Source organism: Stegostoma tigrinum, chromosome 1 (genome assembly GCF_030684315.1).
Source record: "Stegostoma tigrinum isolate sSteTig4 chromosome 1, sSteTig4.hap1, whole genome shotgun sequence".
NCBI lineage: Eukaryota > Metazoa > Chordata > Chondrichthyes > Orectolobiformes > Stegostomatidae > Stegostoma > Stegostoma tigrinum.
This window is the reverse complement of record NC_081354.1, coordinates 78437039-78456855: the sequence shown is the minus strand read 5'-3', so window position 1 is coordinate 78456855 and position 19817 is coordinate 78437039. Positions and strand designations below refer to the sequence as shown.

At 42.7% G+C, this 19817-nt stretch overlaps 1 protein-coding gene across 1 annotated transcript in view; it reads left to right on the top strand.

Moving 5' to 3' along the window:
* LOC132210568 (collagen alpha-1(XXV) chain-like) overlaps positions 1–19817 on the top strand; it is a 370441-nt gene that overhangs the window by 266316 nt on the left and 84308 nt on the right. The gene's annotated exons all lie outside the window — the stretch shown is intronic.

The following is a 19817-nucleotide window of genomic DNA, read 5'->3' as shown; positions in this document are numbered from 1 at the left end:
CAGTACGTTGAAAGGCCGACTAGGGGAGAGGCCATTCTAGACTTGGTGCTCGGAAACGAGCCAGGGCAGGTATCAGATCTTGTGGTGGGAGAGCATTTTGGTGATAGTGACCATAACTGCCTCACATTCTACATAGCTATGGAGAAGGAGAGGATTAGGCAGAATGGGAGGATATTTAATTGGGGAAGAGGAAACTATGATGCGATTAGACATGAGTTAGGAAGCATGGACTGGGAGCAGTTGTTCCATGGTAAGGGAACTATCGACATGTGGAGACGGTTTAAGGAACAGTTGTTGGGAGTGATGAGTAAATATGTCCCTCTGAGACAGGCAAGAAGGGGTAAGATTAGGGAACCTTGGATGACGAGAGCGGTGGAGCTTCTAGTGAAAAGGAAGAAGGTAGCTTACATAAGGTGGAGGAAGCTAGGGTCAAGTTCAGCTGGAGAGGATTACATGCAGGCAAGGAAGGAGCTCAAAAATGGTCTGAGGAGAGCCAGGAGGGGGCACGAGAAAGGCTTGGCAGAAGGAATCCGGGAAAACACAAAGGCATTTTACACTTACGTGAGGAATAAGAGAATGGTCAAAGAAAGAGTAGGGCCGATCAGGGATAGCATAGGGAACTTGTGTGTGGAGCCTGAGGAGGTAGGGGAAGCCCTAAATGAGTTTTTTGCTTCTGTCTTTACGAAAGAAACGAACTTTGTAGTGAATGAAACCTTTGAAGAGCAGGTGTGCATGCTGGAATGGATAGAGATAGACGAGGCTGATGTGCTGAAAATTTTGTCAAACATTAAGATTGACAAGTCGCCAGGCCCGGATCAGATTTGTCCTCGGCTGCTTTGGGAAGCGAGAAATGCAATTGCTTCGCCACTTGCGAAGATCTTTGCATCCTCGCTCTCCACTGGAGTCGTACCTGAGGACTGGAGAGAGGCAAATGTAATTCCTCTCTTCAAGAAAGGAAATAGGGAAATCCCCGGCAATTATAGACCGGTAAGTCTCACGTCTGTCGTCTGCAAGGTGTTAGAAAGGATTCTGAGGGATAAGATTTATGACCATCTGGAAGAGCATGGCTTGATCAAATACAGTCAACACGGCTTTGTGAGGAGTAGGTCATGCCTTACAAACCTTATCGAGTTTTTTGAGGATGTGACTAGAAAAGTTGATGAGGGTCGAGCTGTGGATGTGGTGTATATGGACTTCAGTAAGGCATTTGATAAGGTTCCCCATGGTAGGCTCATTCAGAAGGTCAGGAGGAATGGGATACAGGGGAACTTAGCTGCTTGGATACAGAATTGGCTGGCCAACAGAAGACAGCGAGTGGTAGTAGAAGGAAAATATTCTGCCTGGAAGTCAGTGGTGAGTGGAGTTCCACAGGGCTCTGTCCTTGGTCCTCTACTGTTTGTAATTTTTATTAATGACTTGGACGAGGGAATTGAAGGATGGGTCAGCAAGTTTGCAGACGACACAAAGGTCGGAGGTGTTGTTGACAGTGTAGAGGGCTGTTGTAGGCTGCAGCGGGACATTGACAGGATGCAGAGATGGGCTGAGAGGTGGCAGATGGAGTTCAACCTGGATAAATGCGAGGTGATGCATTTTGGAAGGTCGAATTTGAAAGCTGAGTACAGGATTAAGGATAGGATTCTTGGCAGCGTGGAGGAACAGAGGGATCTTGGTGTGCAGATACATAGATCCCTTAAAATGGCCACCCAAGTGGACAGGGTTGTTAAGAAAGCAAATGGTGTTTTGGCTTTCATTAACAGGGGGATTGAGTTTAAGAGTCGTGAGATCTTGTTGCAGCTCTATAAAACTTTGGTTAGACCGCACTTGGAATACTGCGTCCAGTTCTGGGCGCCCTATTATAGGAAAGATGTGGATGCTTTGGAGAGGGTTCAGAGGAGGTTTACCAGGATGCTGCCTGGACTGGAGGGCTTATCTTATGAAGAGAGGTTGACTGAGCTTGGTCTCTTTTCATTGGAGAAAAGGAGGAGGAGAGGGGACCTAATTGAGGTATACAAGATAATGAGAGGCATAGATAGAGTTGATAGCCAGAGACTATTTCCCAGGGCAGAAATGGCTAGCACGAGGGGTCATAGTTTTAAGCTGGTTGGTGGAAAGTATCGAGGGGATGTCAGAGGCAGGTTCTTTACGCAGAGAGTTGTGAGAGCATGGAATGCGTTGCCAGCAGCAGTTGTGGAAGCAAGGTCATTGGGGTCATTTAAGAGACTGCTGGACATGTATATGGTCACAGAAATTTGAGGGTGCATACATGAGGATCAATGGTCGGCACAACATTGTGGGCTGAAGGGCCTGTTCTGTGCTGTACTGTTCTATGTTCTATGTTCTATGTTCTATGTTCTATGTCATGATGGTCAGCATATTGTTCAATCTCTTGGACTTTCTCTTCAGATGTCCTTTATCTTCTTTCTGGGCTTCAGCCTTGAGCTGCCCCAAGGCCACATTCTTGACTTGTCACCTTGAATTGTTCTGCCAGATGATGAAAGGGCTTGTTTTGGTTCGAAAAGGTCACATTTTTCAGCATTGTTTTCACTGAGCCACTCCTGGTGATGACAAACCGAACAGAACTGGGCTCAGTAGTATCATGTAGCTCACTTTATCTCATCCAACTGTTCCGGAATTGAGAAGGTTTCCAGATTGTTTGAGTTACTACTTTACAGCTGACACACTGATATTCTCCCTCATGGACTTCTGGGTGCTGTGATATCTTATTGCTAATGGATGTTCATCAGTGACTGAACAAGTCAATCTATCCAGCAGCAACATATGGCAAATTTAAACCACTATCAACATAATAGAACTTATTTGGCAGCCCACACATTGTTCTGCTGGAAACTCATCGACTTGACACATTAGCCCTGGTTTTCTTCACATGCTCTTGTCATGTTTTGTTTTAAACCTACATCTGTCAAATCAATGTGTGTGTGCACATTATGTAAAGCAGCAGTTTTTTTTTCTTCGCTGTTCTGCTTTTCTAAAATAAATCTGATCAATTGTATCATTTCATTATCTCCTTTATGTATGATACAATGATAAAAGGCACCGATGGCTCCTCTGGTGTTATTTGCCTCACCATGAATTAAAACAGTTTAGTAAACATTTTTATTAATGCTGTTTTCTCTTCTTTAGTTCTCTGCCTGCATCCACAGTGCCAGCTCAGCTGGAACAGGGAGTGAGCCCTGTGCTGTTGGTACCAATGTGATCGATGCTGGCCCTCCAGCAGACAGGCCCCTGAGAAATTTGAGCTGCTATAATAACATACACTTTTACAAGCATGCTGTAATCTGGACAAGTGACTGGTGATGGGTGAGGCTTCGATAGATTTCTATCACATGGTTGTCCAGGAATCTCTCCTGGTTTGGTTCTCTCTCGCTCTGATATAAGTGGGCTCCATACTGTTGTCTGTGTGCCTTTGTTGAGCAGTCTCGCAACTGCTCGTAACCTTAGCAGGCAATGAAGTTGCGATTGTAGCAAAGTCAGGAAAAGAAAAATTTCTGGCCAAGGTGCCATCTTCACCAACGTAATAGAGGATTGAAGCAAGTTGTCCAGGAAATTGCGACAATTGATATTTTGTGGGTGTCTCTTCCTCACAATAAACTGGCCAATTTGCACATTATTCAGTGATAATGGAAACTGCAGATGGTGGAGAATCCAATTTAACAAAGTGTGAAGCTGGATGAACACAGCAGGCCAAGCAGCATCTCAGGAGCATAAAAGCTGATGTTTCGGGCCTAGACCCTTCATCAGATCTCTGAAGGGTCTATGCCCGAAACTCCAGCATTTGTGCTCCTCAGGTGCTGCTTGGCCTGCTGTGTTCATCCAGCCCCACACTTTGTTATCTTGCACATTATTCAGATGTTCCTCTTCTTTTCTGTTGGTAAATGCTGGCCCATCCAGTTGTGTTGTTCATAGTACAGGGGACTGTACCATTCCTGTATGTAGATATTCATAGTGCGAAAGGAGGTGAAGGTACATCTGTTCAGGAAAGAAGGAAACAACTGTAGCTCTCCAGAAAATAAAACTGACTTCATAATACTCTGTACAAATAGAAAAGCAGATCATTGACTTTAAAGATAATAAAATGTGAGGCTGGATGAACACAGCAGGCCAAGCAGCATCTCAGGAGCACAAAAGCTGACGTTTCGGGCCTAGACCCTTCATCCGTCAGCTTTTGTGCTCCTGAGATGCTGCTTGGCCTGCTGTGTTCATCCAGCCTCACATTTTATTATCTTGGAATTCTCCAGCATCTGCAGTTCCCATTATCTCTCATTGACTTTAAATCCTGATTATGAAATGCAAGAGCTGTGAATTAGAAGCATAGGTCGTTAATTACTTCCTTTACTCAGTGAACTGTTATAGTTCTACACCCAATTTAATTTGCTGACTTGATACTCCATAGAAAACTTATGCTCAAGCTAGCTTTAATTCTACTTTCAGACAATGCACTCAGAAGTCTTACGTTTTGGGAAGAATGAAGCTAGGGTCAGCTGACTGAAAACTGTTAACTCTCTTTGGATGGGTATAACAGAAAAGCAGGCTGAGGGACAGTAATGGCTGTACAAGAGTTAATAACATTAATGTTAATCAGAATCCTTCCTGTTAACCTCTATTGTACCACCACTTGTCCTTCCTGGTGATTATTGCTTGCACAGATATCACCGCCAAACTAAATCATTTACACTGATTTGATTTTTGTACTCTATAAATGCTCTGATGGTTATAGTGCCATTCTGCTTGATACAAATCTGTGCCAAGAGTTGGATTCTGGATTATTGTCCTACACAGCAATCTAAGTGTGAACAAATTAACAGAATATTCACTGGCGGAAGCTGTGCTGTTATCCCCTGAGGGATTGTACTACTTTCAAGTCAAGGCAGGAGAATACAATTTGATACTAATTATTATGCAGCTGCTGAACTTAACAGTTGACGGTCTTCAACCAATTTGATTCACTCTGTGCGATATCAAGAAACAGCTAAAGGCAGATACTGCAAAGGCTATAATCCCTGACAGCATTCTGGCAATAGGACTAAGATTTGTGCTCCAGGACTACCTGTGTGCATATTCAAGCTGTTCCAGTCTGGCTACAATACTTACAGTTACCAAATAATGTGGAAAATTGTCTAGATATGTCCTGTACACAAATAGCAGGATGAATCTAACCCAGCCAAATTAACACCCCATCAGTCTATTCTCGATCATAATATAGAAACATAGAAGATAGGAGTAGGATAAGGCCATTTGGCCCTTCAAACCTGCTCTGCCATTCTTCACGATCATGGCTGAACTCAATAGCCTAATCTTGCTTTCTCCCCATAACCTTTGATCCCATTCACCCCAAGTGCTATATTTCGTCGCCTCATGAATACATTCAATGTTTTGGCATCAACTACTTTCTGTGGTAATGAATTCCCTAGGCTCACCACTCTTTAGGTGAAGAAATGTCTCCTCCCTGCATCTACCCTGTCCAGTCCTGTTAAAATTTTATAAGTCTCTATGAGATCCCTTCTCATTCACCTGAACTCTAGTCGAAACAATCCCAACCTAGTCAATCTCCCCTCATACATCAGACCCGCCATCCCAAATCAGCCTGGTAAACCTTCGCTGTGCACCCTCGAGAGCAAGAGCGTCCTTCTCAGAAAAGAAGACCAAAGCTGCACACAATATTCTGGGTGTGGCCTCAACAAGGCCCTGTATAACTCCGACAACACATCCCTAACACCTGTACTTAACCTCTCACAATGAAGGCCAACAATAACATGACTGAAAGTGATTGCTGATACTGTCAGCAATGAATCCGCCACTGCCAACATCCTGGGTGTTACCATTGACCAGAAACTGAACTGGACCAGTTATACAAATACTGTGATTGTAAAACCAAGTCAGAGGCTAGGTATTATGCAATGAATTGCTCACTTCCTGTCTCCTCAAAGCCTGTCCACTATCTTCTCCTCCACTACAAATGTACGTAGTTTTTTGTGCAGAAGCATAGTATGTACCATCTACTAGATGCACTGCAATCATCCCCGAGCCTCCTTCAAACACTGTCACCTGGAACTACAAGAACAACAGATGCGTGGGACCACTTCACTTGCACTTTCTGCTCCAAGGCACACACCACCCTGACTTGGATATCTATTGCTGTTCCTTCACTGTCACCAGTTCAAAATTTTTAATCTCCCTTTCTAAAAGCACTGCGGGTGTACCTATCTCTCATGGATTGCAGCAGGTCAAGATGGCATCGCTCCAGCATCTCCTTTACAGTAATTAGGGACATGCAATAAATGCTAGCCCAGCAAGCAAAGCCCACATCTCATGATAAATAAAACTATGTAATTACTTTTGTCAAGGTTACTCAGTAAAACTACTGTATTGCAGCTTTAATTGTGAATCTTATTCATATATGAAGTAGTCGACAGAACATTGTTGGACGACCCCTTAGTTTGCCTCAAAGAAACACAGGGATGCTTAAAGGAGTTGATGGTGAAGTGGTGCAGGCTTCTGAAAGCACGAGTGAACCTAACTTCAAGCCATCAGGCCTGGATTCATGCAAAGCAGTTATTAACTTCTGAATGGTATGTATGGCAATGAGATCTGTTAGCAGTGGAAGTTATCCTCATGTTCACAGGCATGAATGAAACCTTGTGCTTTAGTAACAAAATCTGTGTAATACTAATGGATCTGCTGGCCGAACTTGCTGGCCAAGTGTAGGACAGCTTTGAAGGTATCAGATAACCATAGGTTAAACCTATCATCTCTCTGGGGATTAGAGCTAATGACAACTGAGGTGTGATGCATTCATCAACACGACTCCAAGCCACATAGACAAATAGCTTTTGACATTTTGGAAAATTACTCGTTTATTTTAAATATAAGCTTATTGCATCACCTCATAGACAAAATAATTCACTGGTGACATAGCAAAGATAGAAGGATGAAAGACTTATTCATAAAATGCTTTTCTGCACAAACAGTCAGAGTCATACAGCATGGAAACAGACCCTTCAGTCCAACTCATCCATGTTGACCACATTACCCAAACACCCTTTACCTGCTTTTGGCCCATATCCCTCTAACCTTCTCCTATTCATGTACCTATATAAATTGTATGTTAAATGTTGTAACTGTCCCTACTTTCTACAGCAGTTCATTCCACGCACCCTCTCTGAAAAGTTCACAGACTGCAATTGCGATTATTTCACTGGCATTATGGCCATCGGTCCATTTTCAGTTTTGACCCTACTGAAGATTGTGGACCTACACGAGCACACAGGAAACATTCAAAGTAGCTGGAAAATCCAGCAATTGGCTGACTTGGCTTGCTGTGGTTTTTCTCGGGCCACATGAAGAGTTTCTCATGCACATAACCCCCACCTGCCCCCAGCCACCAAATTCCACATCCATTAAATCCATCCCATGGGCCACTTCTGAAGAGGTTAAAGGAAATCAGCACTTTTTGTGGACTTGAGTCATTTCCCTGCTCTTCACATTTGCAGTCATTGATTGGATTTATTAATAACATATTCAGATTGCATGAAGGTTAAAAGTCATTGGATATATTATTTATCCCATGCACATATAGATCCATACAGAATAACTCATAGTCCATTGACACACATTTTGTATTTACAGAGTGATAATGAACAGTAAGTATGACTTGAAAATTTGATCAGATCAAAAAAATGTGTACTTACTAGTAAAGGTCATGACATCTGAGGACATTAACGTAGGCAATCGAGAGTTGGTTAAATGCTTGAGCATTCTGGCCTTATTTTTGAATTATCAGTTGCAAACAGGCTGCTAACTGTAATTTATGTACTTCGCCAAATCATCATGTAATTGTTTCCTTGTCCAATTGTTCTGCACTGGCAAAATTTGAACGCATTAGTTTGAACTGCAATCATGGTAGCTCATCAAAATCTGTGGTATCATTTCATTTAATGAGAGCGATAAACAATCTGAAAATGTTGTTGGTTTTTCACAGTGCAGCTTATGATAGCGAGTAGATGCCTTTTGAATGGGAGTATTGCAGACAAATAAAAAAGATCAACGATTTTTCTTTTGGAGGATATTTATAAATCTTTATCACAGATGTAATTTCCTCTGTTTTTCTTCATTTCCATGAAGTAGTTAAAGGATTAAGTTTCACTTCTCTGCTACAGCGCACTTCCCAACCTTCTGCCTTTAAGTGCTGAATAACATATGACATTCTTCATTCCTTTTGTCACCAGTTTTCCCTGCTAACCTCTGCCCCTTCATTACCAACAAACAGGCCCATGCTGAGGGGCAAGTATTTTGTACATCAGAACTTTGACACAAGTATCATATGCTTTGTTAGCAATATAAACATACCAGGAAGCCTGTTCTGTAGGACACACTTTTATAGAAACCGGAGATGATGCTCCACATAGATTTTATGGCTGCTTGGTTGTGTTTTTAGAGTACACATTGAATTAGAGTGGGTCTGCCTCATTATTAATATTGAAGTGTTGTTGGTGTTTAGGATTGAATGTGTAAGGTCTAATAAGCAGCAAAATACTCCAGGATTTCTTTTATGTCTAATTTCGCAATCTCTAAAGTACAATCAAATCTCAACAATTACTTAACGTGGACCCAACACAGCCAATAAGTTAGGTCCAATTGCTTTTTTTGGAGCTGAGCTTCCTTAGAGCTCCTGTTATTTTAATAAATGTTCATCTATTGTGTTTCATGTCGTACTGTACTTTTCTACTTCCTCCCATTCAGCTAACAAAGCAGTTCAGACCTAAATTAACGTGATGGAACAGATGTCAGGAAAGTACAGAGCTCTGATGAAGTTATATTATTTTACTTGGCCCAACCAGAAGAAACTGTGCTACTCTAGCATATCTTACCAAGAAAAGATTTTATGTAAAGCAGTTCTTCCCCTGATAGAGAAGAGCTTGAAATGACCCTTGCGATTCATTCTCCAAATTTGTTCATTTGGTGTAACCTTCACAGTCAGGGACAGAGAAGAAACTGGAATCCTCATTGACCAGCCTCCGGTTATGCAATTTCTAACAAAAGACCACAATTTTGATGGAAATGCCACATAAGATTTGAACATAGAGATAACAAGATGTAAAGCTGGATGAACACAGCAGGCCAAGCAACATCAGAAGAGCAGGAAAGCTGACGTTTTGGGCCTAGACCCTTCTAGTCCAGGGAGAACGGACAGGTCAAGGGGGTGGGATGAGGCTAGTAGTAGGAGATGGGGGTAGGGCTTGAGGTGGGAGGAGGGGATAGATGGGAGGAAGGAGAGGTTAGGAAGGTGGGGATAAACTGGGCTGGTTTTGGGATGCAATGGGGGAGGGGAGATTTTGAAGCTTGTGAAGTCCTCATATGAGGCACCTCATATTTTGCTTGGGAACCCTGCAGCCCAATGCTATCAGTGCGGATTTCACAAGCTTCAAAATCTCCCTTCCCCCAACCACATCCCAAAACCAGCCCAGCTTGCCCCCGCCTCCCGAACCTCAAGCCCCACCCCATCTCTGACCTACCAGCTTCATCCTGCCCCTTTGACCTGTCTGTCCTCGCTGAACTGACCTAACCCCTTCCTAACTCCCCACCTACACTCACCTTTATTGGGTCCATCCCCACCTCTTTGACCTGTCTGTCTCCTCTCCACCCATCTTCTTCTTTATGCATCTTCTATCTGCCTCCCTCTCTCCCTATTTATTTCAGAATCCCCTTCCCCTCCCCCATTTCTGAAGAAGGGTCTAGGCTCGAAATGTCAGCTTTCCTGCTCCTCTGATGCTGCTTGGCCTGCTGTGTTCATCCAGCTTTACACCTTATTACCTCACACTGTTCTAATCCCATTTTTCAGAAATTGGCCTGTAGCCTTGCACACTTTAACATTGCATGTGTATGACTAAATACTTCTTAAATGTTGTAAGGGCATCTGTCTCAACCTCATAGGCAGTGCATTCCAGATTCTCCCCACCCTGTGTGATAATACACCTTGAACACAGAAAGATCAAAGCCTTCTGAGCCTCATCTGCCAACTTCTTAATGTGCTACTGAAAGCAGTCACTGGACATGCGTTTCAAGAATGCCTAGATATTGTTTAACATGTTCAAGACAAACACCACACGTGTTCTAATTTTCATTAAGTGAAGTATTGATCAGGCCATGAACTACTAGGAACTCAGGTTATGAAAAGTATGATTTGAGTACAGAAGGAGGGAGGCCTGTGCCTACTCCCTATGATGCTAAGGCCAGGCTGAGGAAAGAGGCATCCAGTAGCTCACATCCCTCAGCAAGGTTATGGCCTGAAGATCCAATTTTCTCCACTGGTGCCTGAGCCTCCAATAATATTAGAACCTTCCTTGTGGACATTTGCCAGTTTCAATTCTTCTGCAATCTTGGCCAGGCTTCTTTCCACCCCGTCTGCCATGACTTGATGGCTGCACAGTGAAATCCTGCCAACTACTCCAGAAATGTAACATGAGATTTGAACACTCCACCCAAAGATCACCTAGCAGAATTTATTTATTGCACAGGCATCAGATCGAAGCTTCAGAAATGAAGCGAAATTCAGGCTAAACTTAGAAAATGCAACATTTGCATGAAATTAAGCCAGGGATTTTCAACTCTATCACCCAAAGAACCCTTTTCCTCCAGACAGGGTTAATTTGACTGCTTAAGCACTCCTGCTTAGTGCCCTCCCTCACCATCCACCCCTCCCCCCCCCCCGCTTTGGGAGGCCCCAGTATAGCCACTGTAGCTATACTGTTTGGCCACTCCGACACCGATGTCACCTGTAGTTGGTGATTCCATTACATATAGTGACAATATATGGAGATGTGCTGGATGGACATTGAATCAATACTGCAAATATTCAAATAGTCAGACAAAAATCTAGTTCCTTATGTAGAATACATTCTTGTTGTACCAGTGAACAGGAAGATTACGGATGTTTGTACCAAAATTCACAGGAAGTGGATTTGATCAGAACTGTCCTGCAAATATGATTTCAGCTCATAATTCCTATGTTTGATGGCTTGTTATCATTGAGAAGCAAAGCAGAGACATGAATCACTTTGGGCAGAGTTTTTCTCTCCCTGCTGTGACGGGAGAAACATGGAATATGGTGTCAAATAGGATGAGAATTAGATTCGTAACGGTGAGGAAAAAATACAATTTTCCCCTCAAGCTTTATGCAATGACTCTTCAGTGGTGATTATCTTACTTCCAAATATTTGTATCTCATCAAAGCTCCAGTTTTACCCAATGAACATCACGCTTCCTCTACTGAGAAACCAGACAGCACAAATTCCTGAAAGCAAAACACAAGGGGGACCTGACCACTGCATCTTATTAAATGCCTTCCTCAGCCAGCATTGAGCTGCTTCTTCTGCACAGTGACTCCACGAGCTCCATGGACACCATTTTGTTTCCACTATTCAGTGACATAAACCAGCATTAGCAAAAAGACCAAACACACCACATCACCCTATCAGATCACTCCAGGCCTTCAACCCTTTATTATGAAATTAAAAGGCACCTACAATTTGATATGATTGATTTATTGTCAAGTGTACCTAAGTACAGCGAAAAGCTTTGTTCATGAGCAGTATAGGCCGATCACAGTGAGCAAGGGCATACAGATCAGGGGATGAAAACATATCTTCGGCGAAGGCAGGTTATATCACACAGGACATGTGCTAAGCAAGATCAACTTTAGCAAGATCAGCATTATTTGAAGTTAAAGATCCCATTCATCAGCCTAATAACGGCTGGGAAGAAGCTTTTCCTGAACCTGCTGGTGCATGTGTTCAAGCTTCTGTATCTTCTTTCCAATGGAAATGGTTGTAGGGAAGCATTACAAGGGTGGGATGGGTCTTTGATGATCTTGGCAGCCTTTCCACAACAGCCCATGTCAATTGAGTCCGTAGATGGGAACTATGCTTCCACGATGGTATGAACTGTGCACACAGCCTTCTGTAGCTTGTTATGGTGCTGAGCGGAGCAATTGTCATACCAGCCCGTTATGTACCCAAGCAGAATGCTTTCAATGGTGCATCTGTAGAAGTTGGTAAGGGACCTTATGGACACACTGAATTTCCTTAGCCACCTGAGGAGGAAGAGGCGTTGTTGTGCCTTCTTGGCCATCACATTTACGTAGGAAGTTCGGGACAGGTTGTTGGTTAGCATCGCTCCGAGGAACTTGATGCTGTTCACCCACTCAATCTCAATTCCGTTGATGTAGATGGGGGTGTGTTCTCTCCCTTTCTTTCTGAAGTCATTGATTGGCTCTTTAGTTTTGCTGACATTGAGAGAGAGGTTGGCCTCACTGCATCACATCACCAAGCCCTCTATCTCCTTCCTGTACTCTGACTCATCATTGTTTGATATTTGTCCTACACGGTGGTGTCATCAGCAAACTTTTAGATGATGTTCATTCAGAATTTGGCAACTCAGTAATGGGTGTACAGGGAGTGCAGTAGGGGACTGAGGACGCATCCTCGAGGGGCTCCAGTATTGAATGTTACTGTGGAGGAGGTACAGTTACTTATCCTTATTAACTGCAGCCTGTGGGTCAGAAAGCTGAGGGCCCGGTTTCAGAGGGTGGAGCCAAGACAAGGTCACGCAGTTTCGCGATCAATCTGGAGGGGATAATGATGTTGAAGGAGTTGTAGTCAACGCGCAGGAGTCTGTCGTAGGTGTCTTTGTTGTCCAGATATTCCAGGGATGAGTGCAGGGCTGGGGAAATGGTGTCCACTGTGGACCTGTTACATCAGTAGACTAATTGAGGGGATGGAGGCAGGCTGAGACTGGAATTGATGTGGGCCATGACCAGCCTTTCGAAATGCTTGATTATGGAGGCGAGAACCACTGGGCAGTAGTCATTAAGGCACATTGCGTGTGCTTTCTTAGGTGTAGGGATGATGGTGGTCTTCTTGAAGCAGATGGGATCTATGGCTTGTTGGAGGGAAAGGGTGAAGATGTCGGTGAATACCTCCATCAGCTGATCCACACGGGATCTGAATACTTGGCCAGGAACTCTGTCTGGGCCCATCACTTTCCTTAGGCTGACTCCCAGGAAGACCAATCTGACGCCTGCAGCAGGGACAGTGGGCACAGATGTATCCGGGGCTGTTGGGGCAAGTGACGCTGCACCACTGGCATTCGGCTCAAAATGAGCACAAAGAATTGAGTGCATCAGGGAGTTTGTGTGTTTCTGCCAGATTGCTTGCATGCAGGAAAAGCTACACATCTCATACATATAGGCAGGGTACTTACACACTGATGGAGACATTGGCATCTTATGGCTCCTGTCTTGTTTTCTTTGTCCTTACTGGCTATCCAGACTGCTAACCTTTGTGGGTCACATTGCTTCCTTAGCATACAATGTCTTTAGCGTGAGCAACAAACTGCCAGCTTCCATGGTTTGTACTGCTCTCTTAGCGCAGCAGGAGAGGCAGGTATCTTGTGAAGATGAAGAGCACAGAATGGTCAATGTATCGGTGAAATAGAGTGAGATATATCTCTGCATGTCATTGTGCCAGACTGCTGACGCAACTCCTGTACTTGGAATTCAGTCATAGTTGGACACTCCCAGGAAAGTAATGGAAATGCTTTAGGGATGCGTTCAAAGCATCCCCAGAGGATTCTAGCATCCCCATTTCCCCCAGCTTGTGACTGACTAAATCAGAGAAGGCTGATCCAAGATGGCACCAAACGTATCAAGAAACTTTGCCAGGATCTTGCAAAGGGGTAAGGGAGGTACGGTGAAGTTCCACAAACTTCCAACCAACTCAGCTATCTACTGCTCAAGGACTACTTGCCCGCTCGTGACTAAGCCTGCAAACTACGCCTTGTACTTAGCAACCACCTCCGAGCCCATGGACCGAAAATGGAAACAAGTTATCCTCATTCCCAAGGGACTGTCAAAGAAGGAGAAGGTTTGGAATTTCTTACCAATTATATCTCATTAACTTCCACTACTCAGTGAATCATAGTGAACTGTAACCTGAATGTAAATTTTAATAAGTTCAGTAAGAATCACTTAATTTTAAAAAAAAATTGTAGAGAATCCATCGATTTAATCAATGATGTAAATAGATAGTGTAGATTTAAATTAGCTATCAAAATTCAAGAATTAAAATCTAAATTTTGGAACTCTATTACAATGGTCAGTTACACAGCTACTGTGATAGTTCAGTGGATAAATACATTACTTACTTTGGCCCTGAATCTTTGTCGCCTTACAAAGGCTTGGGAATCGTCTCTGGGCTACCCTAAATCCACCTCAATTGAGCAGCAGGAAACAGTACTTTGATTTAAGAAAGAGTGAAAATTGAAAGGCAAAAGATGAAAAATCCTACACTGCGGCAGACATACTTTCTAGTATTGTACACACTTTGAGCATAATGCATGAGTTTCAGCAGGGATTTTGAACAGGGTCATTCCTGACTCAAAACTCTTATCAATGAGAATATGATGTGATTAGTATATTCCGCTTTGATATTGCATTGACAAAATGAAGATTTAGAGACATGAATTTATTATGTTTCACTAGAAATAAGATGCCCATTGCTGTTGTTAGATTTACACAATGATGCCCATCAATAACAACTCTTTCAGCAGAGATTCTACAATTGTAACTTCCCCTCTTACACAGAATCTGGAGTGAAGATGCAGATCTTATTGAGGTTTTCAATGTCCAAGACTCATCCTTTAATGTTATCCAAAGATGGAAACATAACAAGAATTTAACTGGCAGGCTGTCTTGTTGATGTGGATGTGCAATCCTGATGAAGAGACAGGTTTATGTGGTTAACAACTAATAGTGCCAGTGATCAGATGCTGTCTGAAAGTAACCAGAATGTCAGTGAAAGCTCTGAATTATTGCGATTAAGAAACAATTCATTCATTGTTGGAAGCCTAGTTCTGTCCTTCCACTGTCAATATCATTAAGTTTCCTCTCCTTCGCATTTAATAATTTCATAATTATAAATGATATTTTCATAGGTTTAATACAAAACTAAAAATATTGACAATGTTAACAGGCCTGTAAGGTCTGAAAGAGAAAAATAAGGGAACCTTTTGGGTGAGAATTTGTAGAGAGAATCAATCAATTAGGGCACTTCCGTTACAAAACCAAGTGGGAGGAAAAATTACTTCACACATAATAACTGCTTCTGCGAGAAAACAGCCAAGCTAGCATTTTTGGTCTTTCTTAAAATGCCTTTTGGTGCTAAGATTTATTTTTCAGTTTTGTTGCTAAGATTTATTTGACGTTTTCAACTTTGACGTCTTCATATTCATGAGTTCCCAGCTCAGAAAACAGTGTTATTCAAAATTCAGTGTTGGGGCACATGTCATTCATTATTGATAGCTAATATGCTCTCAACCTTTCCTTGTTAATTGTTTTTGTTCAATGTCATAGCACTTGGTTTAATTTATTGGGACTCTTTTATGGAACTCCTGAGACAGCACAAAGCCATACATCAGTTGAATTACACAAATCACTTTTAGATATGTCCCCTTGAGAGCATTTTGGTCATTAGTCCAATAAGACCTGCAGAATCCCCACCTAGGGACAATGGCAAAGGTTAAATCATTACTGAGGAGGAAGAAGGTCTTTTGTTTCTTTAAAGTAAGAACCTATAATTAATTAAAATGTCATGACTTGAACTAATTAGAATTTTAATATACTGGGTACCTTTATTCAAACTAACATGTCTGTATTTGGGAATAAAAATTCAATCTCCCTCATTGCACAGAGTTGAGCAGGATAAGTCTAGAGGTTTGACATGATCCCACTTGAGATCAATAGCCTGAAGGAAAGATATTGGCTATTTTAATCACATAAAAGCATAATTTGTAAGTCACAGTACTTTTTTGGTGAGGTTCATACATAGGTGTGTGTCTCAGAAATATAACAATGCATTGTTGGATGCACATTTAATTTTCTTTTTCTCTTTATGTGGGATTATTAAGCTTTGAATATTGCTTCCTCACAGGAAGTATCACATTATATGGGATCAAGAACAGGAATAAGTTCATGAAATTCCATCCCCCAGTGTATACACTGGGCAGTTGCAACAATTTTGTCACTGCTACATTCACACGTTCATACATTTAGCTTAGTGTCATAGTCAGAGAGCTGTACAAGCATGGAAATGTACCCTTCCTTCAGTCCAACACATTCATGCCAACCAGATATCCTCTATAAATCTAGTCCCATCTGCCACCATTTGGCCCACATCCTTCTAAACTCTTCCTACTCATATACCCATCCACATGCCTTTAAATATTGCAAATGTACCAGCCTCCACCACTTCCTCTGGCAGTTCATTCTGTACATACTCCACCCTCTGCGTGAAAATGTTGCCCCTTGTGACCCTTTTAGTTCTTACCCCTTTCATCTTAAACCTATGCCCTCTCATTTTGCACTCCTGTACCCTGGGGAAAAGACCTTGACTATTCACCCTATCCATGCCCCTCATGATTTTGTAAACCTCTGTAAGGTCACCCCTCAGCCTCCGAAGCTCCAGGGAAAATAGCCTCAGCCTTTTCAGTCTCTCCCTGTAGCTCAAACCCGCCAACCCTGGCAACATCCTTGTAAATCTTTTCTGAACCCTTTCAAGTTTCACAACATCTTTCCTGTAACAGGAGTCCAGAATGTCCTGAACAGCCACAACATCACCTTTCAACTCCTATTCTCAATGCACTGACCAAAAAAGGCAAGCATACCAATAATCTTCTTCATTACCCTGTCCACTTGCAACTCTACTTTCAAGAAACTATGAACCTGCACCCCAAGGTTTTTCTGTTCTGCAACACTTCCCAGGATCTTCCCATTAAGTGTATAAGTCCTGCCTGATTTGCCTTTCCAAAATGCTGTACCTCACATCTATCTAATTTAAACTTTATCTGCTAGTCCTTGTCGATTTTGGTCCATCTGATCAAGGTCCCATTGTGCCTTAAGGTAACCTTTTTTGCTGCTCACCACGCCACCAATTTTGGGGTCATCTGCAAACATACTAACCACACACTCTAAATTGACATCGAAATCATTTATATAAATGACAAAAAGCAGTGGACCCAGCACTGATCCTTGCAGCACACTGCTGGTCACTGGCTTCCAGCCTCAAAGGTGACTGTCTACCAACACATCCTGCCCCCTACCTTCAAGCCCATTTTGTACACAACTGATTAGTTCTCCCTGTATTCCATGTGATCTAACCTTGCGAACCAGTTTACTTGAGCAACCTTGTCGAACACCTTACTGAATTCCATACAGACAATGTCCACTGCTATGCCTTCATGAATCTTCTTCATCACTTCTTCAAAAAACTCAATTCAGTTAGTGATAGATGATTTCTCCCTCTTGAATTTAACATGTAAATACTGTAAAAATCAACTTAATGAAACTGTGTTGTCCCAGTGATCCTCAATGCAGTGGGTGGATCAACCCTGAACTGGCACTTTGCAAAGTCCAAAGTCAGAAAAGAACCCAGAACCATTAATCTGTTACCCTTCCACCATGACCCCTTATCATAAATCTACCAGCACAACATGTCAACATATGTGTTTTCATGAGACATCGGAAATTCCGAACACAGCAGTACACATCACCACAAACACATTGCAAGACATTCCTTGTCTGAGAGCCACGCTGAATCTCACTGACTAAAGTCACAGAGAGTCAGAGATATACAGCATGGAAACAGAACGTTCTGTCCAATTCATCCATGCTGTCCAGATATCCTATTCATATCCCCATCCAGATGTCTTTAAATGTTGTATTTATACCAGCCTCCACTACTTCCTCTGGCAGCTCATTCCATACACACACCACCCTCTCTGTGAAAAAGATGCCCTTAGGTCCCTTTATTTCTTTTCCCTCTCACCTTAAACCTATGCCTTCTAGTTTTGGAATACCCCACCCCAGAGAAAAGACCTTGCCTATTTACTCTATCCATGTGCCTTGTGATTTTTGTAAACCTCTATAAGGTCACCCCTCACCCCCTGACACTCCAGAGAAAACAGCCCCAGCCTATTCAGCCTCTCCCAATAGCTGGACCCCTTCAACCCTGGCAACAGCCTTGAAAATCTTTTCTGAACTCTCTCTAGTTTCACAACATTGTTCCTATAAGAGGGAGACCAGAATTGCATGCAATACTCCAAAACTAGCCAAACCAATGTCCTGTACAACCACAAAATGACCTTCCAACTCCTATACTCGATGCACTGACCAATAAAGGCAAGCATACCAAACACCTTCTTCACTATATCCTATCACCCTGTGACTCCACTTCCTAGGAACTATGAACCTGCACTCCAAGGTCGTTTTGTTCAGCAACACTCCTCAGGACCTTACCATTAAGTGTATAAGTCCTGCCTTTCCAAAATGCAGCACCTCACATTTACCTAAATTAAACTGCATCTGTGAATCCTAAGCCCATTTGGCCCATCTGATCAAGATCGCGTTTTACTCTTAGGTGACCTTCTTTGCTGCCCACTACGCCACCAATTTTAGCATCATCTGCAAACTTACTAATCATACCTCCTATGTTCACATCCAAACCATTCATATAAATGAGAAAAAGCAGTGGACCCAGCACCGATCCTTGTGGCAGGCCGCTGGTCACTGGCCACCAGTCTGAAAAGCAACTCGCCACGACCACCCTCTGCCTTCTACCTTCTGAGATGGTTTTGTATCCAAATGGCTTGCTCTCTCTGTATTCCATGTGATCTAACCTCACTAACCAGTCTACCAGGGGAAACTTGCCAAATGTCTTACTGATGTCCATATAGATCACATTCACCGCTCTGCCTTCATCATTCCTCTTCGTTATTTCTTCCAAAACGTCTATCAAGTTAGTGAGACATGATTTTTTGCAGACAATTTCTCAAATTCCTTTCCATCCAAGCCCTTAATATATGGCCATCCCAGTTTATGTTTAGAAAATTAAAATCCCCTATCATAACAACTCTATTGTTCTCACAGATAACTGAGACCTCCTTATAAATTTGTTTCTCAATTTCCAACTCACTACTGGGGGGGGGGCTTATAGTACAATCCCAATGAGGTGATCATCCCTTTCTTATTTCAGTTCTGAGGAAGAGTCACTGAACCCAAAATGTTAACTCTGTTTTCTCCCTCACAGATGTTGCCAGACCTACTGAGCTTTTCCAGCAACTTTTGTTTTTGTTCTTGATTTACAGCATCCACAGTTCTCTTGGTTTTTATTCCTTTCTTATTTCTCAGTTCCACCCAAATTTCACTGGATGTTTTTTCCCCGGAATATCCTCCTTAAGTACAGCAGTAATGTTATCTTTAATCAAAAACACCTCTCCCCTTCCTCTCTTCTGCAACCCCCCCCCCCCCCCCCACACACACACACATGTTCTATCCTTCCTATAGAATCATATCCTAGAACAATAAGCTGCCAGCCCTGCCCACCTCTGAGCTAAGTCTCCGTAGTTGCTATGATACTCTAGTCCCATGTTTCTAACCATGCCCTGAGCTCATCTGCCTTACCTGTCAGGCCTCTTGCAATGAAATAAATGCAGTTTAATTTGTCAGTCCTACCTTGTTCTCTGCTTTGTTCCTGACTATTTGACTTACTCCTTTTCCCAACTGTATCAGTCTCAGACTACTGCCTTTCCTTGCTATCTCCCTGGGTCCCAGACTCCCCTTACTCATTTTAAATCCTCCCAAGCAGCTCCAGAAAATCTCCCCACCAATGTATTAGTTCCCTTCCAATTCAGGTGCAATCCATCCTTCTTATACAGGTCACTTCCACCTTAGGAGATTCCAATAATCCAAA